The sequence below is a fragment of the Pristis pectinata genome, chromosome 9 (assembly GCF_009764475.1).
Source record: "Pristis pectinata isolate sPriPec2 chromosome 9, sPriPec2.1.pri, whole genome shotgun sequence".
In the NCBI taxonomy this organism is placed as follows: Eukaryota; Metazoa; Chordata; class Chondrichthyes; order Rhinopristiformes; family Pristidae; genus Pristis; species Pristis pectinata.
The window spans coordinates 55487937-55513273 of record NC_067413.1 but is presented as its reverse complement, the minus strand read 5'-3'; the positions used below and the strand labels follow the sequence as shown (position 1 = coordinate 55513273).

At 41.7% G+C, this 25337-nt stretch overlaps 1 pseudogene; it reads left to right on the top strand.

The window, feature by feature from the left end:
• The window catches only part of LOC127574521 (golgin subfamily A member 4-like), a 247048-nt pseudogene that overhangs the window by 15104 nt on the left and 206607 nt on the right, over window positions 1-25337 (top strand).

The following is a 25337-nucleotide window of genomic DNA, read 5'->3' as shown; positions in this document are numbered from 1 at the left end:
GGGGGACCTGTAGCGTAATCCCACCAAAGTGATCACCCATTTCTTATTTCTAAATTCTCCCTATATAGCCACATTGGATATTTCCCCAGGAATATCCTCTCAAAGTACTCCCATGATGTTCTCCCTAATCAAGAGTGCAGCTTCCATCTCACTCACTCCCACCTTTATCACACTGGAAGCATCTGTAGATGGTAACATTTGAGCTGCTAATCCTACCCATCCATCAACCATGTTTCCATAATAGCTGTAATATCACAATCCATTGTGCTGATCCATGCCCTTAATTTGTTTGCCCTAAAGTAAATGCAGTTTAGCTTATCAGACCTTCCTCTGTCCCTGTCCTGCCCCTGCCAGTCCTGCCTACTGGATTTGCTTTAAACTCTATATTTTTGCTGCAATTTTCTCATCTATTACACAGCTACTTTGGTTCCCAACCTTCACACTCCCACCTGCCAGACTAGTTTAATCCTCCTCAGTAGATCTACAAAAACTTCCTGCCAGGATATTGGTTCCACACCCAGTGCAAACCATCCCTCTTCTCTTGTATACCTGACGAAATTCTAAAGGTAAACAAGGAGGAACTTCAGCCACAAATCCACAATCTCATTGTCCACATCTGAGAAGAATTATGTCGCTGGTCCTCAAAGACACTTTGTATCATCTTCAAGAAAGGAAACACATCTGTGTTTTGTAACAACCGAGGGTTCTCCCTGCTGTCTGCCACATATTAAAGCCATTGGCACAGTCCTCTTAACTGCCTCGTCCTAGTGGCTGAAGAGTTGCTTAGTGGATAATTGTTTGGACTTTGTCCATCTGCAGGCACATGGGATATTGAGGGTGATTAAAGAGAAAAAAGGAACCATATGGTGGGTATAGCCTGTCAAGGCTATAAAATGTGTAGGGAGATGCTTAAAAAGGAAATTTGGAAGGCAAAGTGGGGTCACAAGATATTACTGGCAGGTAGGATTAATGTTAATCCAAAGGTGTTCTACAAATATATTAAGGACAAAAGAATAACGATGAAAAGAGAAGGGCCCATTAGGGACATGGGAAATCTGTGCATGGAGCCTGAAGGTATTGCTGAAGTTTTAATCGAAGACCATTCATTGGTACTCACGAAGGAAAAGGACTTTGTCGTTGGAGAATTTACCAAAGGGGAAGGTGAAATTCTAGTGCAAGTCTCCACAAATAAAAAGGAAGTACGCAATGTCTTAGCAGGCTTGAAGATGGATAAATTCCCAGGGACTGAAGAAATATATCCAAGGCTGCTATGGATGCATGTGAAAAGGCTGTTGGGACTCAGATTTTTAAATTTTCACTAGCCACAAATGAGGTGCCAGATGATTGGAGGATGACAAATGTGGTTTACTTTTCAATAAAGGCAGTAGAGAAAAGCCTGGCAATTACAGATCTGTGAGGGATGTTACGGGGGAAAAAATGTTCTGAGGGACTGGATTAATAACTTGGAAGGGCAGAACTTAATCAGAGATGGCCAGCATGGTTTTGTCGAGGACAGTCTTGTCCGACCAATCTGACTGAATTTTTTGAAGAGTTAACGAAGTGCACTGATGAGAGCAAGGCTATGGATGTGGTTTACATGGACTTCAGACCTTTCACAAGGTCACATACAGGAGACTTGTCCAAAAGGTTAGGACCCATGGGATCCAGGGCAAGTTGGCAAATTGGATACATAATTAGCTTGGCTATAAGAAACAGGCTTGTGAATGGATGCCTATGACTAGTTGTGTTCCCCGGGGATTGGTGCTGCGATCTTTGCTGTTTGTAAGATGGATGAATGATTTGGATGTGGATGTAGCCGACCTATACAAAAGGGGTGGATTCCACCTTAACTGGAGGGGAACCAATATAATGGCCGGGAGGTTTGTTGGTACTCCTTGGGAGGGTTTAAAGTAGTTTGGTGTGAGGGTGGGGGGGGGAGGAAACCAGAGCACCAGGTCAGAAATTGGAGGGATTGAGAGGAAAGTAGATGTCATAACCAGTTAGTCTGTAAGGAAGAACTGGCAGGGGCAAGGTAACAGACATGATGGGAATGAATGGGTTGAAGTGTGTTGATCTTAATGCTAGGAGTGTTAAGGGCAATTTATGAACTTAGAGCATGGATCAATACATGGAAATGTGGCATTGTAGCCATTACAGAGATTGCAGAGACTTGGTTGAGAGAGGGACAGGATATTTATCAGGGACAATATCACAGGTGCACTCAGGGGACATAATGGAAGGCTCATCCACTGAGTATGTGGGTAGAACTTAAAAATAAGAGAAGTGTAATTTCTCTTGATGGGATTATACTACAGACCTCCCAATATCCAGCAGGACATTGAGGAACAGATATACAAGCAGATTAGGGAAAGGTGTAAAGCCAACAGGGTTGTTGTCGTGGGTGACTTCAACTTCCTCAATACAGACTGGGACCTCCTTAGCACAAGAGGTTTAGACAGTGCAAAATTTGTTAGGTGCATGCAGGAATGTTTCTTAAATCAGTACGTGTATCGTCCAACAAGAGGAGGGGCTGTACTGAACCTGCTGTTGGGAAATGAGCCTGGCCAAGTGACAGACCTTTCAGTGGGAGAAATTTAGGAAACAGTGACCACAACTGAAGTTTTAAGATGGCTATAGATCAGGATAAGCATGGACCCTGTGGGAGAGTACTAAATTGGATCAGGGCAAATTGAGAGTATTTGGCGGGAACTAGGGAGAGAAAATTTGAACAGCTGTTTTTGGGCAAGTCTACATCTGACATGTGGAGGGTGTTTAAAGACCAACTGCACAGAGTACAGGACAGATATATTCCAGTAAGAAGGAAGGACAAGGATGGTGAGATAAGGGGACCTTGATGTCAAGAGAAGCGGTGAATTTAGACAAGAAGAAAGCGTATGTAAGGTTTAGGGACCCAAAATAAAAGCAGCCCTTGAGGATTATGAAGAAGTTAGAAAAGAATTCAAAGGGAATGAGGAGAGCCAGGAAGTTCCAGTCTATATTGGGGAAGTTGAAGTCACCCACAACAACAACTGTTGTTTTTGCTTCTTTCCCTCATCTGCCTGCATATCTGTTCCTCAAAGTCCTGGTACTGTTGGGGGATCTCTAGTATAATCCCATGCAAGTGGGATTAAAGAGAATCCCAAGGTATTCGATACATGCATCAAAAGCAAGAGGATAACTTGGGAGAGGGAAGGACCACTCAAGGATAAAGGAGGGAACATGTGCTTGGAGTCAGGATGTGGGAGAGGTCCTAAATGAGAACTTTGCATCAGTATTTACCTAGAAGAAGGACGTGGACGATAGTGAGATCAGTATTGAGCATGCTAATATGCTTGGGCAGTTTGAGATAAAGAATGATGTAGTGTTGGGTCCCTTAAAGAACATTAATGCAGATAAGTCACTAAGGCTGGATGGAATATACCCCAGGTTATTGAGAGAGATAAGAGATGTGATTGCTGGGGCCTTGACCAAAATCTTTGTATCTTCTCTAGCCACAGGCAAGGTGCTGGAGGACTAGTGAGTAGCTAATATTGGTCCATTATTCAAGAAGAGAAATAGGGATAATCCTGGAAACTATAGACCAGTGAGTTTCACATCAGTGGTAGTGAAGCTATTGGAGAGGATTTGGAGGGATAGGGTTAATGAGCATTTGGAAAACCATGGCCTAATTAGGGAAAGTCAACTTGGTTTTGTGCAGGGCAAGTCAATTCTTACTGACTGGATTGAGATTTTCGTGGAGGTGACGAAGGTGGATTTTAGTCAGGCATGGTAAACTCATCCAGGAGATTAATATGCACAAGATCCATGGTGACTTAGCCGTTTGGATTCAGAATCAGCTTGCACATAGAAGACAGAGGGTAATAGTTGATGGAACTTATTCTGGCTGGAGATCTGTGACTAGTGGTGTTCTGCAGGGATCTGCACTAGGACCTTTGTTTGTGGTATATATGAATGACCTGGATGAAAATGTAGATGGATGGCTCAGTAAGTTCGCAGATGAGACAAGGATTGGTGGTGGTGTGGATAGTGCAGAAGATTGCCAAAGAATGCTGTGGGATATAGAACAGCTGTAGATACGGGTGGAGAAATGGCAGATGGAATTTAATCTGGGCAAATGTGATATGTTGTACTTTGATCAAATGTAAAGGGGCAGTACAGTGTTAATGGCAAGACATTAATGATGTTGATATAGAGAGGGATTTAGGGGTCCAAGTCAAAAGCTCCCTGAAAGTGACTGCACAGGGTGATAGGGTGGTAAAGAAAGGCAATCATGCCATGCACCTTATTAGTCAAGGAATTGAGTTCAAGAGTCAGGAAATGATGTTGCCTCTTTATAAAACTGTAGTTAAGCCGTATCTGGAGTATTGCATTCAACTCCCATTACAGGAAGGATGTGGAGGCTTTGGAGAGGATGCAGAAGCTGTTCACCAGGATGCTGCCCGGATTGGAGAGCAATTGTGAGCTGATGTGTTATTTGAGTACTAATGAGGGTAGGACATGCACCATTAAGGCAAGGTCCAAGGGAGTATTAAGGAACAGAGGGACCTTGGTGTGCAAGTCCAAAGATCCTTAAATGTTGATGTTTCAGTTCAACACTTTTCATCAGGACAATTCCTTTCCTCCCACAAGTGCTGCTTGACCTGCTGAGTGCCTTCAGCATATTGTTTCTTGCTCCAGATTCCAGCATCTATAGTCTCTACTGTCTCCACAAGAGCAGGGAGGTTCAATTTTATAAAAGATTGGCCAGACTTCAACTGGAGTGCTGTGTGTAGTTCTGGTCACACTATAGAAAGGATGTGATCGCACTGGAGAGGGTGCAGAGGAGATTCACGTGGGATAGAGTGTTTCAATTATGAGGAGAAACTGGAAAGATGAGGTACATTTTCCCTGGAGCAGAGGATGTTAGGAGGGGACATGATTGAGGTATATAAAATTGAGAGCTTATAGATAGGGGAGACTGCAGGAAACTTTTCCCCTTATTGGAGGTGAATAAGAGTAAGAGGATATAGATTTAGGGTAACACACAATAAGTGCTGGAGGAACTCAGCAGGTCAGGCAGCATCCATGGAAGGAAAAAAAGTTGACTTTTTGGGCCAAGACCCTTCATCAGGACTAGAAAGGAAGAGTGCAGAAGCCAGAATAAGAAGGTAGGGGGAGGAGCACATGCAGGCAGGTGATAGGTGAGTTCAGGTGACGGGCAAGTCCAGGTGAGAGGGAGATGGTAGGTGGGTAGGGAAGGGGGGAGAAAGCTGAGAGATGATAGGTAGAAGAGGCAAAGGGCTGAAGGAGGAGGAATCCGGTAGGAGAGGGCAGTGGACCGTGGAATTAATAATGGAGGAGTGGAAATGGTCATGTCATTAAGGTGGGGGAAGGGAGCCACAGGAATAGGGAAAGACAGGAGTAGGGTGGAAGAAAAAGAGAGGGGGTGGTTACCGGAAGTTAGAGAAGTCGATGTTGAGGCCATTAGGTTGGAGACTCCAAAGGCAGAATATGAGGTGCTGTTCCTCCAACCTGCACCTGGCCTCAATGTGGTAGTAGAGGAGGCCATGGATAGACATGTCAGTACAGGAGTGGGATGTGGAATTGAAGTGGGTGGCCACCGGGAGGTCCTGGCTGTTGTGGACGGAGCGAAGGTGCTGGACGAAGCGGTCACCCAATCTGCGTCAGGTCTCACCGATGTACGGGAGGCCACACCGGGAGCACCGGATGTAATGGATGACACCCTCAGACTTGCAGGTGAAGCACTGCCTTGCCTGGAGGGGGTGAGGGAAGTTGTGCCTGGTGGTAGGATCCCACTGGAGGTAGCAGAAGTTGCAGAGAATAAGGTGTTGGATACGGAGGCTTGTGGGTGGTAGACGAGGAAAAGGGTCCTTGTCCTCGCCTACGACCCCACGAGTATTTCCGTTGTCCTTGCCTATAGCCCTACGAGCCTCCGTATCCAACACCTCATTCTCTGCAACTTCTGCCACCTCCAACGGGATCCTACCACCAGGCACATCTCCTCTCCCCCCCCCACCTTCTTATTCTGGCTTCTGCCCTATTCCTTTCCAGTCCTGATGAAGGGTCTTGGCCTGAAATGTTGACTTTTTTTTTCCCTCCATGGATGCTGCCTGACCTGCTGAGTTCCTCCAGCATTTTTTTGTGGATTGCTCCAGATTCCAGCACCTGCAGCATTTTTTTTGTCTCCATAGATTTAGGGTAACTGGTAAGAGATTTGGAGGGGACATGAGGGGGAAACTTGTTTCACCCAGAGAGTGGGGAATACCTGGTTTGTGCTGCCTCGAAAGAGTTGTGGAAGTAGAGCTGCTGATATCTTTTAAGAAAACAAACACTTGAATTGCTAGGCATAAGCCAAGTGCTGGAAAAAGTGGATTAATAAGGATAGGGTGCCCACATGCACTAGTGGGCACCCCATTCATATTTAACTCGTCATGCTGTATGACTCTGATTTGTATGATATGATTGTTACCATATGATACTACAAATGTAATGCAGAGAATCGCACCTAGTACCAAATGTATTTTTTTTATCTCTCTGAATCCACTGGGAGGATCTGTGAAGTACCCTACTCAAACTTGGCTGTTTGCAGAAAATCATCTCTATCTTAGAGTCGTACAGCATGGAAATAGGCCCTTCAGCCCAACTCATCAATGCTGACCCAGGTGTCCACCAAGATAGTCCCATTTTCCTGTGTTTGGCCCATATCCCCCTCATCTATATACTTATCCAAATGTGTATTAAGTTTTGTTTTTATATGTGCTACTTCCTCTGTCACCTCATTCCATATGTGCACCACCCCCTGAAGAAGTTACCCCTCTGGTCCTTTAGAAACTTTCACTTTTCAATTTAAATCTATGCCCTTCCATTGTTAGTACCACCTGCCCCTAGAAAAAGACTGAGTGTTCAGCTGTCTACAGCCCTCATGATTTTATACACCTCTATAAGGTCACCTCTCAATCTCTTGCGTTCCACGGAATAGTCAGAGCCTGTCCATAACTCAGGCCGTCGGGTCCTTCCAGCATCCTTGTAAATCTTCTCTGTGCTCTTTCCAGTTTAATGATGTCATTCCTATAACAGGGTGACCTGTACATTGTACTGCAACATAACATCCCAACTTCTATTCTCAATGCCTGACTGAAGGCCAGTGTGCTAAACGCTGCCTTTTACTCCAAGGTCCCTCTATTTCACAACACGTATTTTGGAAATATGGATGGGTAGGTTCGTAAGTTCTCAGACAACACAAGTGGTGGTATTGTGGATGATATAGCGGGATATAGATCAGTTGCAGATATGGGCGAAGAAATGGCAGATGGAGTTTAATCCAGCCAAGTGTGAGGTGTTGCACTTTGGGAGATCAAATGTAAAAGGAAAATACACAGTTAATAGCAGGACCTTTAACAGCATCGATGTTCAGAGGGATCTTGGGGCCTCCTATGCCGTTGCAAATATAAGATAAGAAATTTTGACCCCAAGTTCCAGATGCTCCCAAAAGAGGATCTGACAACCCTATATAGATCCCTCAGGGATCTTGCATGTTTAACTTGGTGAGTGCTCTGAAAGTCTACATAATGTATGTTTTTATTATCTTAATTTAAGGCTTGATCGTTACCAAAATATTTCATGATTTCAGATACTTGATTTGATGTTTTTGGTGTCTTCAATTAGATTAAGTTCCAGAAAGCAACCAGAATTTTCACATTGAAAGTAAAGAAAAACCCTTTGCTTTATGAATTTCCACTTAACAAAAGACTCCGAGTTTGCAATTCATTGATAATTTGTAATTCAAGGAAAACCTGTACATTCTGGAACTGTATGTCATGAAATTTAAAGGGATGTGGATTAATCAACTTATTATGTTTGGGTTGACATTTTGTAATTTGTTGCATAATTTGAAGTCTACTTGTGCCTCTCAATTTTTGGTTTATCTTAGCTATTGATAGTTTTAAAAATATTTATTTTCCTATTCTTTTGCTGTTTTCTCACTTCCAAGAGGAGCAGGATTTCATAAGTGGAAGATTTTCTTTGTATTTAGTTTGGGCTTGAGCAAGGAATATCATGCGAATAAGCTTTGGTTAACAGGTGGAATAGTTGGGTGATGTACTTTTAATAAATTGAACTTCCAGAGCCTATGTTTGTTTTGCAGCTGTTAAGTTTTTTTTAGAATGAGATTTCCTTTTGCACACAAAAGATCCAGATGTTTTTTCTAATGCTCACCTTTAAACAAGGCCCATGGTGGATGTCATTTGGCTTGAAGGTACTTGACTTACTATTCATTTTACTTAATTCAACTAAAAAAGAAATCTCATCTTTTTTGCAATGTCTGGAGATTGATATAACTTATTGATGACAAGAACCTGGATCAGCTTGTCTCTGCTGCAAAATTTAATATTTTTTGTTTAAATCAATGGATCTTCAGTAAAGCCAAATTCAAATATGATATGTAGAAAGTATGGTTTAAAACATAGCTATTTTACTGCTGAGATTTGTGTAATTTCCTCTGAGTATTTTCTTTGTTTCCTTTTTTTTTGTTTGTGAATGAGACAGCTGTTGGCCGAGATGATAGCAGAGCCTGCTTTTCTCTCTGAGTACACTATCTTTGCTCTGGAAAGCACCAAGCGGCTTAGACCGCTGAATGTCAATGTGGTGAGTCCTCCCACCCTACCAGCAATGCCATGGTAGTGTAGGAGAAACATTTGGGAAGAGAAAATTATGTTGCTTGAAGCTTGCATTTTTTTTCCAAAGACTACTGAACCTTGTGTTTATCTAGGGGTTTCATTAGGTAAAGTTAATGTCTAATTCACAAACACACCCAACCAGTGTTTGAAGTTTGTTTAGATCTGGGGAACAGTAATTTGAAATGTGGAAATTCTACTGTTTGTGCTTTGTAAGCTGCTCATCTCCAACAAAATAATGAAACCCTTAAATAATCAATATATGGTTTGCTGTAGAATTTTAACCAAGTATTGCTCTTGAATACTAGCTGATGTGAATAATATCCACAAATGCATGTTTTATAAATTAATACATAAGCAAAGACTTAATGTTAACATCTCGAGCTTGTATCTGTTGTGTACTTTGTTAAACTTGGATAAACTGAGCTGCTAAATGACAATTTTGTTGCCTTACTGTAGTACATCTGAAGTAACATTGAATTGAAACCAAGTGACAATTCCAGTCAATGGGTACAATCATTGTGAATGTTCAACATTATTTATTGAACAGTAGAACACAGGAACAGGCACTTTAGCTTAGCAATTATATATATTAGCTTGAATTCTCTGAAGAGATGTTATATTTCGAAAATCCTGTTTGACATTTGAGATACAAATGGTTCTGTGATGTGACTAACTGAATTTTTAATCATGCAAAAATGGAAATTGCTGGAAACAGTCAGGTCAGGCAGCATCTATGGAAATGAAGAAAACAGTTAACATTTTCTGTCCAGGACCCTTTTAAATTTTAAAAAAATTTTATTTACAGTGTGGTAACAGGCCCTTCTGGCCCAACGAGTCCGTGCTGCCCATTTTATACCCAAATTAACCTACCCGTACGTCCTTGCAATGTGGGAGGAAACTGGAGCACCCAGAGGAAACCCATGCAGACACGGGAGAACGTACAAACTCCTTACAGACAGTGATAGGAATCGAACCCCGATCGCTGGCGCTGTAATAGCGTCGCGCTAACCGCTACGCTACCGTGCCGCCCTTTCTCAGAATTTTTATCCCATGCAAGAAGTCGAACACGTCTTGGTAAATAGAAGTAATATATCCATTGAAGCTGTAGCATTAACTGGTTCCTAACTCTCTCATTTCCCAGTGTCTCTACTTAGGGACAGCAAAAATTGGTGCTTCACTGCTAGGCCCCACTAGGAGCCCCAGTCATTTGTGTGTAATTGGAATGATGGTTGAAAGGACCTTTGAAGTTTGTTACTTCGACTTGTGCAAGTGCCGTGAGAGTTGATGATTGACCATCCCCACCCCCAAAAAGAAGTTCAGCATTGATTGAGGTACCACCTGGAAATTTGTGACTAGTTTTAGATACGATAGTGCAGGAAAGATGTATTGACTTTGGAGGGAGTGCAGTGCAGATTAGTCAAAATTATACTACTGCTAAAAATGTTGAGGACTGGTTGCATAGATCTGGATTCCTTTAAGTATAGACAATTAAGATGTGATTTAATTGAGGTTTTTAACATTAAATAAGTAGGCTAGATTGAATGAGCTCATTACTCATTTGGTCCAGAATTGTCAGGCTTAAAATTTGATGGCGGCTATTCAAAATTCAGGAAACGGTTGTCACAAAAGATTGTGGAAACCTTCAACTCTTTGGAGCCAAAATATTGCTGGAGCTAAAGCAATACAAAATTTGAAGTCTCTATAGAGTTTTTGGTAGACAAGGGTATAACAAGATTTAGAGAACCAAAAACTTACTGAAGTAGAATCTGATGAGTGAGCAAGTTTAGTCATTAATCTAGAACCATTGAGGAATTTGTAAATGAAAATTGACTAACTATAGGTGCCAGAAATTGGAAATAAAAATGGAAAACGCTGCAGGTCAAGCAGCATCTGTGAAAAGAGAAAGCGGAAGGAAGCAGCAATAGATTTCAAATCAAGAATCCCTCTGAAAGTTGCGATAATCAGGAAGTGTTATTTGTGGAATAGGTATACTGGAGAAGGATCAAGATTTGAGTAGGATTTATTGCTTAAGTATAGGATGTCTTGAAGTGAAATAAGAGAAATTGGAAAGGGGGGGGGGGTGATTGAACTAATCAGTGTGATCCATGACTGAATATCAACATAAAGCTGGAAAACGACCTTGCTGAGAAAGTGTCAATAGCCAGGTGTGAACTTAAAATTAAGACTTCAAGCATGTAGTACCTGAATTATATCCCAAGCCTCATGCTAACTACAGTGGGATGAACAGATTTTGCCATAAGATCATAAGATGTAGGAGCAGAATTAGGCCATTCAGCCCATTGACTCTGCTCTGCCATTTAATCATGTTTGTTTTTTTAAAACTCCATTCTCCTGCCTTCTTCCTGTAACCTTGAACCCCCTTACCAATCGAGAACCCATCAATCTCTGCCTTAAAAAATGTGCATCCAATGACTTGGCCTCCACAGCCCTCTGTGGCAAGGAATTCCACAGTTTCACTGCCCTTTGGCTGAAGAAATTTCTCCTCATCTCAGTTTTAAAGGGAAGTCCTTTTATTGAGTCTGTGCCCTTGGATGCTGGACTCTCCTACTAATGAAAATGTCCTTCTGCTCTATCCAGACCTTTCAGTATCTGTTAAGGTTCATTCAGATTTCCTCTTCCCCCTCTTCCTCCCCCACCCCACCAATCCTTCTGAACTCCATTGAGTACAGGCCCAGAGACATCAAACGCTCCTCATATGTTCAGCCTTTCATTCCTGGGATCATTCTTGTGAACCACTTTTGGACCTCTCTCCAGGATCGGCACATCCTTCCATCCAAGATTGCTCACAAGATTCCAAATGTGGTCTGACCAATTCCTTATGACGATTTGACAGTACATCCTTGCTTCCTCTTGAAATGTAGGCTAACATTGTATTTGCCGCCTTTACTACTGACTCAACCTGCAAGTTAACCATAAGGGAATCCTGAACTAGGACTCCCAAGTCCCTTTTGCACCTCCTGATTTCTGAATTCTCTCCCCATTTAGAAAATAGTCCACACATTTATTCTTCCTACCAAAGTGCATAACTTCTTTGTCCACTCTCCCAACCTGTCCAAGTCCTTCTGCAGATTCCCTGCCTTTGCGACACTACCTATTCTTCCAGCTATCTTGGTATTATCTGCAAGCTTGGCCATGATGCCATCAATTCCTTCATCCAGATCATTATTTGTATAAAGTGAGAATATGCGGTACCAATGCTGACCCCTACAGAGCTCCAATAGTCACCGGCAGCCATCCTGAAAAGGACCCCTTTATCCCCACTCTCTGACTTATGCCAGTCAGCCACTCTTCTATCCACGCTAGTACCTTGCCTCTAACACCATAGGCTCTTGCCTTGTTTAGCAGCATCTTGTCAAAGGCCTTCTGAAAATCCAAATAAATAACATCCGCCAACTCTCCTTTGCCTACTCTCCTTTGCCTAATCTGCTTGTTACTAAGCAGGTTTGGAGTCTGTGAAAAGGAATTTTATTTCATGAAAGACTAGCACCACTCTGAGGAAGCTTTACTTTTTGGGTAGATTATACTTTGGTTCTGGTTAAAAGAATAGAGACAAAGCAACAAAACATGGAAGAGTCAAGACAAAAAATAGCCTAAAGATAGCAATAATAACCTTTTATCAAGCAGCTGTAAAAATCATGCAGCACAGAGACAGTCCTCTAGGCCTACTGTCAACATACCTATTCACACTAAATTTATTTGTTATTCTCCCCACATTCCTATCAACTCTCCACAGTTTCTATCACATACAACACACTATTGAAAATGCACAGCCCTCAATCAACCTACCAACCAACATATCTTTGGGATATGAGAGAGAACCAGAATACCTGGAGGGAATCCATGTAATCACAAGGAGAACATGCAAATTCCATGCAAGCAGCTCAGGAGATCAGCATTGAACCTGTGAGGCAGCAGCTTTATCAGCTGTGCCCTTATGCTATTCTAATGTAACATGAACACCCAGCCCACTTAACAGGAGCACTATCAAACAAAATAGTGCCAAACTGTGGAAGATATTAGAGCTAATGGCTGAAAACTTGATCAGAGAGGTAGTCTTAAAGGAGGAAATCATGTGGAATTTTGGGATTGAACTTTGACTTCAGCATTTTAGGCAAGCATGAAGGAATGTCGATAAAATGAGAAATCTTGGTGTCCAAGTTCACAGTTCTGTGAAGGTGGCAACATGGGTTGATAGTGTGGTGAAGAAGGTGTATAGCATGCTTGCCTTCAGTCAGGGCATAGCATATATAATCCCTTGCATCAGTGGAAGCGAGATTATTGGAGAAGACTGAGGGATAGGATCTGCTCTTGTCTGTAAAAGCGCAGACTTGGTAAGGGTAGTCAGCATGGCTTTGTGTGGGGGAGATTGTCTTACAAACGTAACTGAATTTTTTTTTGAGGAGGCGATTGAGGTTAGGGCAATGGATGTTGTCTATATCAACAAAGTTCCTCATGTTAGGCTGATGCAGAGGATTAAGGTGCATGTGATCCATGGAGACTTGATAGATTGGATTCAAAATTGGCTTGGCCGTAGAAAATTGTAGTGGATGGGTGTTATTCTGATTGGAGGTTTGTGACCAGTGGTGTTCCACAGGTATCAGTGCTGGGACCTTTGATATAGATACATGATTTGGATGAAAATAATAGGCAGGCAGACGAATAGATGACACAAAAATTGCTGAAATTGTGAATAATGTCAAAGGATTCAGCAGGATGTAGACCAGATAGAAATGTGAGCAGAGAAATAGCAGATGAAGATTAATCCAGACAAGTGTGAATGTTGCACTTTGAGGTCAAATGCAAGAGGAAAGCGTACAGTAAATGGCAGGACTGTTAGCATCATTGACATACAGAGGGATCTTGGGGTGCAAGATCATAGGTCCCTGAAAATGGCAACACAAGTAGATAGGGTGGTAAAGAAGGCCTTGCCTTGATTGCCTTGATTACTTGCCTTGATTGATTGGACATTGAGCATAGAAGTCTGGCAGTCATGTTACAGCTGCATAAAACTTTGGTCAGGGTAGATTTGGAGTATCATGTGTGGTTCTGGTCACTGCATTACAGAAAGGATGTGGAGGCTTTGGAGAGGGTGTAGAAGAGATTCACCAGGATGTTGCCTGGATTAGAGAATGTTAGCTGGAAGGAGGGGGTTAGACAAACTTGGATTGTTTTCTCTGGAGTGTTGGAGGCTGAGGGGTGACCTGATCAAACTATATAAAATTATGAGAGGCACCAATAGGGTATATAGTCAGTCTTTTTCCCAGGCTGTAAATGTCACATACTCCAGGGCATATCTTTAAACTGTGAGGGGGAAAGTATAAAGGAGCTTTACATGGACAACTTTTAACACAGTGGTAGATGCCTGGAACGTGCTGCCAGGGGAGGTGGTGGAAGCAGATATGATTGCGATGTTTGTTTAAAAGGCATTTAGAAGACTTGTGAAGAGCCAGGGACAAGAAGGGTATGGGCCAAATGCAATGCAAGTGGGTTTAGTTCTAGATTGGCATCATGCTCTATGCAGACATGGTGGGTGAAAGTCTCTGTGCTGTACTCTTCTATGTTTTGTATGTTAAGGGATGGGACATTATGTTGCAATTTTACAAAACACTACACTTGGAGTATTGTGTGTGGTTCTGGTCACCACACTATAGAAAGGATGTGATTGTACTGGAAAGAGTGCAGAGGATATTCAGAGTGCATTGCCTTGATTGGAGAACTTGACTTGTGATTGGATAGTCTGAGCTTGTTTTCCCTGGAGTGAAGGAGGGTGTGGGATGACCTGAGAGAAGTGATTAAGGTTATTGATAGAATACTGAAGGGCCTATTTCTGTGTTGTACAACTCTATGACACTAATTAAATTTGCATAAACAATGGGAGAAGTGCAGACATTTTGAGATGGGTTGGAGGTGATCATAAGATAGAAAGGTGAGATGATGCAGGGAGTTGAAAGCAAAGGTGAATATTTTTAAACTGTTGATTAACTGGTAATTGATGTAGCTAAGCAGGCATAGGGTTGATGGGTGAGCAGATATATTCTTCCAGAAGGAAGGTGTGCAGAAAAATTCAGTACTCCAGGTATAGCTGTGTGTGGCTATTGTATATCTTTTTCTTTGCTCAATCCATCACACCAATGGCATTTAAAAATTTTTCTGTATATGGATCATTTTAATGATTCAGCTGCGTAAATGTTGGATCTCCATTACCCAAAATGTATAAACTACTTCATTTCAATCTATCCTTTTTGAAACACTTTTGTTCATTGGATTAATCTGTACAGGTCCTCCCCAAGTTACGACAGGGTTCCATTTCTGTAAACTGTTTGTAAGCAGAACAGTTTGCAAGTCAGAAATGTGGTCATGAACCAAGTTCCCATATGGCAGAAAATGCCTGTAGCCCCACAGCAGCTAGCAAATCCATTCCACTAGTCTCCCAAATGCTCAGTAGTAGGTAGGGGCTACACCCTCGCTCTGTTTGCTGTGCCAGCTGGGATCTCCCAGTGGCCAGCCATTTCACTTCCACTTCCCATTCACGCATAGACATGTCTGTCCACAGCCTCCTCTACTACCAGGTCACGGACAAATGAAAATAAGAGGAGCAGCACCTCATATTCCGCCTGGGCAGTCTCCAGCCTCGCAGCATGAGCATTGAATTCTCAAACTTCTTCCAGTAACTGCTCACCCTCTTCTTTACCCAGTTCTTTTTTTTTTGCTCTCCTCCCCCACTCTCTCCCTCTCAATCTGTCTATCACCCACACTCCTCCCACTGATTCCCCTCCCCACCTCCCTCCCTCTATTCAATGCTGCACCATCCTCTCCTATCAGATTCCATCATCTTAAGCCCTTTTGTCACTTATGCCTATCACCCCCTCACCTGGATCCACCTATTGCCTGCCAGCTCTTGCTCCATCCCTTCCCTCCACCTTTTTATACCAGCTATCTCCCCTCTTTCCAGTCCAGATGAAAAGTCTAAACCTGAAAGATCTATTTCCCTCCATAAATAATGCCTGATCTGCTGACTTCCTCCAGTGTTTCTGTTGCTCCAGGTCCCTGCATCTGTAGTCTCTTGTGTCTCCATTCTTGTGTTTAAAGTGCTTTCTCCTTGATGCCCATTGGCCTTCAGTTTTACTGATGCTGCTTGATGTCAGGCTTGGAGCTGAGGTCTGTGGAGGCAAAGAAAGCCACCATTGAATGATGGTATACAGTTAAACTTGCATGACAGCATCAACACACTTTGAATGATCCAGAGATGGTCATGATGGCCTTTGCCAGCTACTTTTAAGTTTTGACCTGTGAAAATTTTCTAATTGTGAAGTTTAATGTGTTTGAAATTGCATTACATTCTGTTCTGTGGGAGGAAAGTTTCCTCCCACATGTCAAAGATTAGTCATTCAACTGACAGCTGTTCTGAAATACCTTACTTTTTCCAGAGATTATTGACCTAAGTATCAATGGAAAGAAAAGGTAGCCTCTTGACACACTGACTTATAGACATGTTGGCTATAGGAAATCGAACTTTTTTTTTGTTATCCTGAGAAGTGCATCATGAAGGGAATAGACGTTAAAATTGAGATAATGAACAAAAGGGTTAAGCATGTCCTTGGGTTGGAATCAATGGCACATGTCCCTGAGTTTGATCATGCACAAAAACGTGAGATTGTAGGAAGGTCATTGATCTTCTGAAAATGCTAATGTGCTGAAGGTATACACTGGCATTTTTGGAAGTGAAAGTCTCAAAAAGTGTGTAAACCTGCATAATGGTGTTCCGTGGCAGCAAAGCAATTGCTCAAGGAGCTGAACTAAATCATTGAAAAAGGTTGCTACTCTCCAACAGATGCGTTTTAACATTGGAGCGTATGCTAATATTGAGAAATGAGAAGACTGCTCCAAGCTTGAGTGTAGAAAACGATTGCTTTGAAGAAGACTAAGGCTTTGCTGAGAGTGATTGCGGTCTGGCCTTCAAAGGAGTATTTGAAGGCAATCTTCTAGGGGCGTGGCAATCTAACCAAATGCCTGGATGACAGTACTGCTCTTTTAAGAAGACACAACATAGCTTCTCTCAGCCACCATCATTAAATCATTGTGTTCAAGGAATAACCTGGACAACAGAGCAGGTTACTGGGGACAGTGCCCCTGGATCTCATGAGGCCATAGCTGACTAAATCCATTTAGTACTTTATTTCCTATACCATTGCTTTATTGTTACAGCTGATCTACCAGGGTACTTTAGCGGCATTCAGCTTCCCCGTTGCCTCCTCGATATGTAAAGCCACCATGAGTTAGAGTGATGTAGAATTGCATGCTGAAGAGCTCACAAATGAGGATATGCTGCAGCTTGAACAGTAGTCGCAGGAGGATCAAGAAATCTCTGACTTAGCACCACGCTCTCAAATAGTTTACTGTTGAGAAGCGTTCAGAGCTCATTCTGCCACATGAAGGTGATGGTCATTCTCAAAGAGGGTGATCCCAATATGGAGTATAGTATTAGATATCACCAAGGACAGCATTTTCTATTATTGTGTTGAGCTTTACCTGATGAAAAAGAAGAATGATGTGTAAATGTCCATTGACAGTTTCTTTAATCCTCATTCTTCAGCCACTCTGGAGTAGTCACAGGAAGAACTTCTGACTTCAATGTAGAGAGCTTCATCAAGATCGCTTTTTGCCAATGCCACCACCACAAAAATACCAGTGACAACTCTGCCTCTCGGCTTCCCTGCTGCCACCTCAACATGCAAAGCCAGCACAATGTGGTCCTTGGAGCCTGCTAAATCACTAAATAAGATCATGCCTGACCTGATGGCTCCCTCAAATCCAAATTCTCACCTACTCACAGCAATCTTTTACATTGCTTGATTATCAAAAAAACCAGCCTTGAATATTCTGCTTCCACTGGTATTTTTAGTAAGAATGTTCTGAAGACTCAGAACTTTGAGAGAGAATATTTCATCTCATTTCTGTCAAAACTGGGCCAGCCCTAATCTTGAGATGGTAACCCCAGATTCTGGATTTTCCTGCAAAAGGATGTGTCCACCTGAGCAAGACCCCTCGGGATCATTTCTGTTTCACTTGGTCAATACTTTGAAAGTATGCATTATGTACATGAGATGGTTTTTATCATCTTAAGATATAGTAAATAAAATACATTTATTTTGGGTACCTGTGTTGATATCTGTAAGAGTTAATACTTTTCAATGCAAATGCAGGCAAAGTTTTTACTTTAGTAATGGGAAATACAAGTTTTCACTTAATGAGATGTTTTCCTGGAAAGCAACTTCTTTCCTTATCAAGGAGTATAAGTGAGAACTTAAAGCTATCAATAAGCTGCTGAGTTTCTCCAGCAGATTGCTTGTTAATCAGCAAAGGCTTGTCGAGATGGAAGCAAGATGCAAAGTTTGCAGGGAAGTATGGAGACTGAATTTTGGGATGCAAAAGGTGATCAAGGGCTGGATGTTCTTCAGACAGAAGATGCTTGGTTAGCTGGGGATCTGCTTTGGGTTAATTACTCCTAACAGAAGTGGGCTTGGGTATATGAACCATGATTAAGGTTTATTGAGATTAAGAAGCAGGAAGCTAGATCTGAAAAGGTGGTGAAACCTGATGTCAGAATATTGTAAAATGAAGTTGGACATAGATATGATCTCATATAGTTGGGGATAAAAGGTGCAAAAGTTGGCTTTAAGCTAGGATGCTGTTTCTCAAGCCAGTAGAAGCACAATGGATAGAATGGCCTCTTGATATGTTGTATGTTTCTGTGACTTGCAAATCATTTTCTTTAGCAAAGTATTTTCTCCTACTTAAGTATTATTTATAGATCCAGTCTGAAAAACGTTCAATCACCCATTAAGTAAAACCTGACGTGTATGAAGTTGTGTTAAAACATTACCACCAGGGATTAATCATAATTGATCAGCCTTGCATAATCCAGGATACCAGTTGGTATTGGTTTATTATTTTCACTTGTACCGAGGTACAGTGAAAAGCTTGTCTTACAAACCGATTGTACAGGTCAATTCATTACACAGTGCAGTTACATTGAGTTAGTACAGAGGGCATTGGTGTAGTACAGGTAAAAACAATAACAGTACAGAGTAAAGTGTCACAGCTACAGAGAGTGCAGTGCAATAAGGTGCAATGGCACAACAAGGTAGATCATGAGGTCAGAGTCCATCTCGTCGTATAAGGGAACCATTCAATAGTCTTATCACAGTGGGCTAGAAGCTGTCCTTAAGTCTGGTACGTGCCATCAAAGTTAATCAGCTTTGTTTCATCCAGAATACCAATTGTGGGTTTATTGAAGTGCTTTAAACCTTGATTTTTTTTTAAACTTGGCTGTTGTTATTAAAAAAAAGACTTGCTTTGTAGCTCACTTGGTAATTTTAAATGTTTTTAAATTTGGGGGATATGTGCTCCTGGCCAGATTTCTTTCATTATCAAAATAAAAGACGAGTGTGATGCACTCACCTCGAGGCTTGGCTGTGAAAGTATTCATATTTTTCTATATGAATACCTTGTATGAAGAATTGCATGTTTCATCTGCTGCAAGTGCTGTTCCATAGAAGGGTAGCTAATTGCAATTGCCACCTTAGATACTAAATGGGAAAAAGTTTCAGTGGTTCTGGAGTACTTTTGTTTTTGAATTTGTCTGTCAGCTTAAATTCAAAAATAGTTACTCAGTAATGCCTTGGCCAGTATTGACAATATTCGTCCTATGCTTCATCTGCAAATTAACTGTGTCTTTGTCAATTAACAAAAAGCTGTTACTGAACTGGTGTTTCATCCCTTCAAGATTACTGCTGGTTTTTACCCATTCTTTGTGCAGTGGAGCATAATCTTCAATGAATATTGCTTAATATTAACTCAAAGTGACAAAAGAGTTTAAATTGGCTGAGCGCAAATAAGGTAAATGATTTTTCTCGGTCTTCACATTTTGTTTATTGACCTTTTATTTACATAATAAGATTGTATATCCCTGCATTAAAGACTGTAAACTACTAGTAATTAATGTCTAAAAAGTTGGGTGAAACGTAGCCTTGAATTCCATTCTACCCAACTGAAAGACCAAGATTAAAAATAAGTCTTCTCTCATTTTGTGTCCCTGGGAAATGAAGTTAAAATAATGCTTTTTCTTTCGTTTTGACAGCAATATGGAACTGGTGTTAATTATTGATTGATTATATATTCCAGAACATACAAAAGACACTGCCAGATCACTCGAGTTCTCCTAAGGTCACAGATAATTTGAATGGTGATGGTTCAGCTGCTGGCCAGGTGAGACTCTCAGCAATTAATTGCTGAATCAAGTTCATTGATGCTTTGCGATTCCTATAGCTTATAGAATTGCACACAACATTATAGCTTTAATTAGAAAGTGAAAATACTATTAGCAGGGCAGATTCCATTTCCAAATCATGAATTTTTAATTTCATCACCTAGAATATTATTCCAATTTGTAAATAGGGCTCCAGTTTTGATTAGAGGAACAAAAGGATCATGGGATGGCTAGTAATAAGCAGGGAATATACAACACAAGCTAAGATGGAATAATTATGATGGGCTTCATGTCTGAGAAGTAAAACTCAGCAGCACTTTTGGGAGTAATTGGCACAATTTTATTTCCATATTTCAAAGCTGATTAAGGAGATCTGAGGGAAAAGGCAATTGAGTATAGATAAGAGCAAAGGATAAGTGAGAAGAACAAAACTAATATATGTCCTTGAAACCTGTTCTGGCATTCGGTAAGATCAATTGATTTTGCATCTTGCCCACTTTAACCCTTTTAAATGTTCCTCTAGTGTTCAAAAACCTATTGATTTCAGACTTGAAATTACTGGGCATCCATAGCCCCCTTGAGAGAGCTAATTCCAAATATATACTGTTGTCTGCATGAAGAAATCTTTCCTCATCTCCAGTCCTAAATTGCTAAACCATTATTATGACAAGAAGCACCAACATTTTTACAGCTGGGAGAATTGGGCTTTAGTATTTAAACCCATCAGTCCTTTGTGAGAATCTTTCTAATTGATAATGAAATCACTGTTATCTTAATCCTTCCCAACATCACCCCACCTCGCCCCCCCCACCCCCAAAAACATTTTTCCTCCCCCTCAAACTCCTGAGATTGAGAATGAGCTGTTTTCAGTTCTCAGTTAGTTCTGAGGTGGTTTATGAATCCATTGTTGGATCTGGGAACTCTGCGATAGGCGGGGCAGGAGATGCTCAACAGGTTGTATGGGTAGGAGGCAGTATGCAGCTTTTGCCATTTGTGCTGAACTTCTGTGTGGTCCAGACCAATGGAGGTGCCACATGCCTTCCAGAATGGTACTGTGTCATTTTGAGTTGTCATGGACCAGGAATATATTGTTGACAGGTATTCCTTGATGAAGAAAGTGTTGCATTTCTGGAGAATGCTTTATTCATGGAAAATTCATAGATTGAAGAAGGTGTTTTCCCCTATTTCAATGCAGAAACTCTTGTGTTCCAGAGCTTCTGAATTTCAGTAATTTAAAAAAAACCTAAACACTTAAAAAAAAATAACAAGTATTTGAATTAATAAAATAGGTTTTCATTAATAATCAAACCTTAAACTAAGATTATAAAAACATGATTGATATCTGCTGTCATCTAAGTGATACAAACAAGAATGTGAAGGGGCTTGACCAGGAGGGTCTGGGGAGGATGATTCTTTTATGCAGGAAATCTGGAATTAGGGGCTACTATCTCAAAAAAAAAAATCTCATTTAAAACTGAGGGTTTATTCTCAAGGTTGAGAGACTTTGGAACTCTATTCCTTAAAGTCAGCATCTGCCTTGAGGTAGGTTCTTGAAAGGCATGTGAGTGAAATCTTAGGATGTAAGTGGTAATGGTGGCTTTGCATGTCAAGGTGGTGGCAAAGTTGTTGGGATAGTTGTCATTGGTGTTCATTGTTGAGATGGATTAGCTTGATGGATTTTGTGACATTCATACCATGAATTCTTTCTGTGATTGTTCCTGGGAGGTTAAATCAAGGTGTTGATGAAATTCCCAATAGCTCTGCAGTAGAGTCAAAGCACAGCAATAGGCATTTGGCCCACCATATTCTTGCTGACCAAGTACCCATCTGGACTAATTTCAGCCCCTGGTCCATAGTCTTCTATGCCTTGACAGTTCAAATGCTTATTTAGATAAAACACTGATCTATCATTTATTGTTGGAGTTTCTGCCTCCAGCACCCCCACAGGCAGTGCATTCCAGATTCCAAATGTGTTCCTCTTTGCATCCCCTCTGAATCTCTTGCCCCTTATGCTAAACCTTTTATTTTATACACCTCTGCTATGTGGGGAGGTTTCCTACCATCTACCCCTCATAATTTTGTGCAACTCTTTAAAGTACCCTCCCATCTTTCCACTCCAAGGAAAACAAATCCAGCCTTTCCTGTCCCTCCTCATAACTGAGAAACTTTATCTTGGTAAATCTGCTCTGCACCCTATCCAGTACAATCACCTTCTCCGCATAGGGTGGCAACATGCAATACTCAAACTGTGGCTTAACCAATGTTTCATAAATTTTTACTGTGACTTCCTTTCTCTTTATATTCTGTGCCCTGGCTAATGAAGGTAAATATCTTGTGTGCTGCCTTAACCATCTTATATACCTTTGCTGTCATCTTCAGGGATTCTTGGGTTTGTGCACCAAGGTCTCTGTGTTCATCACAGTTCCCTTGGTTTACTATTCATGTGTATGTACTCTGTTATTAGTCTTCCTCAAGTACATCACCTTGCAATTAACAGGATTAAATTGCATCTGCCATTGCTCAGACTGTCTTGCCAACTGATCAATGTCATCAAGAGATATTGCTGGTTTAGTCAAAAAGAAAAAAAGGAAATGTGTAGAGAGATTGCAAGTAATGGTAAGAATGGGATATTTTAACTTCCCTAACATTGACTGGGCCACCCACAGTGCCACCCATAGTGCAAAGGCTTGAATGGAGTGGAATTTTGGGGTGTGTAAGAGTCTAAGCCCAAGGAGTTTAACAGTAAAGAAGTCATGCTGCAGCTGTATGAAACTTTAGTCAGACCACTCGTGGAGCATTGTATGCAGTTGTGGTCGCCCCTTTATAGAAAGGATGTGGAGATTGTGGAAAAGGTGCAGAAGAGATAGACTAGGATGCTGCCTGGATGAGAGGGTATGAGCTATCAGGAACATTTGGACAAACTTGAGTTGTTCTCCCGAGAGTGTCAGACGCTGAGGGGAGACCTGATGGAGGTTTATAAGATTGAGAGGCATAGATAGGGTAGACAGTTAGAATCTTTTCCCCAGGGTGGAAATATCAAACACCAGAGGACATGCTTTAAAGGTTAGAGGGAGGATGTTTAAAGGCCACGTGAGGGGCACGTTTTCTTTTATGCAGAGAATGGTAGGTGACTGGAATGGGTTACCAGGGGTAGTAGTGGTAGCGGGCAGTTTGGAGTTTGAGGCTTTTAGACAGACACGTGAATATGAAGGGAATGGAGGGATATGGATGATAAATAGGAGGAGGACATGTAGTACAAATTGGCATCAAGACTGGCACAACATTATGGGCTGAATGGCCTGTCTAGAGCTGTACTGTTCAATGTTTTAAATATGTCCAGGAAAGTTTAGTCGGGCCCTGCTAGAGAGAGTGCAACACCGGACCACCTCTTGGAGAGTGAGGTAGGGCAAGTGACCGAAGTGTTATTCAGGAAGCACTTTGGGTTGAGTGACCATAATTGTTAGTTTTAGAATAGTTGTGGAAAAAGTAAGGACTGTTCCATAGGTTAAGGCCCTAAACTAGGGCAGAGCCAATTTTGGAGGCATTAGGCAGGATCTTGGAGCTGTAGAATAAAGCAGAATGGAAACAAGCCCAACTTGTCCATACTGACCAACCATGGTGCCCGCCAAGCTCATCGCAGTCGCCTGCATTTGGTTCCCTAAACCCCTTTTCTTCAATTATTTATCCGAATGTCTTTCGAATGTTATAACTGTAACTGTACCTGCCTCAACCATTTTATCTGGCAGCTCATTCCAATAACACATCACCTGCTGCATGAAGAAGTTGCCCCTCAAGATCCTTTTAAATCTTTCACCTCTCAGCTTAAACCAATGTCTTCTATTTTTAAGTTTCATTTCTCTGAGGGGGGGAAAAGACCATGTGCATTCACCCTATCTGTGCCCCTTGTAATTTTATACACCTCTGGAAGATCACCCTTCAATCTCCTATGCTCCAACAAATAAAGTCCTGGCCTGCCCAATGTTTCCCTATAACTTAGGCCCTCAAGTTCTGGCAGTGTCCTTGTAAATCTTCTCTGCACCCTCCCCAGTTTAATAATATCTTTCCTATAACAGGGTGACTAAAACCGTACATATTACTCCAGTCTTGCAGAGGTCGATTGGGTGAGACTGTTTGCTGGTAAAGAGATGACTGGCGAGTGGGAGGCTTTTAAGTGTGATATCAAGAGTCTGGAGCATGTTCCTGCTAGGGTGAAGGGCAAGACTGGCAAGTTTGGGGAACACTGACTTGAGATATTGAGGCTCTCGTCATGAAAAAGGAGGCATACATTGGCTTTAGATAATAGGGAACAAGTGAATCCCTCTGTGTATAGTAAGTGTAGGAGTACCCTTAAGAGGGAAATAGGGAGGACAAAAAAGAGGGCATCAGATGGATCTGGCAGGCAGGGTTAAGGAAAATCCCAAGAGATTCCATTGGTATATTAAGAGGGTGGCTAGAGAGAGAGTAGGTCCTCTTAAAGATCAGCATGGCTGTCTCTGTGTGGAACTATAAGAGATGGGTAAGATTTTTAATGAATATTAGTCATAAGCTTTTACTGTTAAGAAAATAATGAATGCTAAGGAAATGAGGAAAATAGGTGGTGATGTCATGGACCACATGTGAATTACCATGGAGGAGGTATTGGTATCCTGAAAGCACATTTAAGGTGGATAAATCCCCAGGGCCCGACTGAGTTCATCCTCAGACCAAGTGGGAATCTGGGGAAAAAATTGCAGTGGCCCTTTGGTTCATCTTTAGCCACTGGTGAAGTTCCTGAAGACTGGAGGTTGGCTAATATTGTGTCATTATTTTAGAAGGGCAGCAAAGACGTGCCAAGGAACTGCAGGCTGGTGAGTCTGACATCAGTGGTGGGTAAGGTACTGGAGGGGACTCTGAGGGGCGGGTTCTATCAATGTTGGGATAGGCCAGGTCTAATTAAGAATGCTCAGCACGGCTTTGTGCATGGGAAATTGTGTCTGACAAATTTGCCAGGGTTTTTCCAAAAGGTAACCAAGAGGAGAGATGAGGATAGGGCAGTGGATGTTGTTCTCATGGCTTTTGATAAGGTCCCTCATTGCAGGCTAGTCTGGAAGGATAGATCGCATGGGACCCATGGAGAGAGAACTAATTTGATTCCTAATTGACTTGATGGTAGGTAGCAGGGTGATGTTCAAAGGTTGTTTCCTGGACTGGAGGCCTGTGAAAAGTGGTGTGCTGCAGAGGTCTGTGCTAGGACTTCTGTTGTTCATTATTTACATAAACAATTTGGATGTGAATGTACAAGGCATGGGTTAGTAAGTTTGCAGATGATACTAAAAAAGGTGGTATCATAGACAGTGAAGGTTATCAGAAACTTCAGGGGGATCTTGATCAGC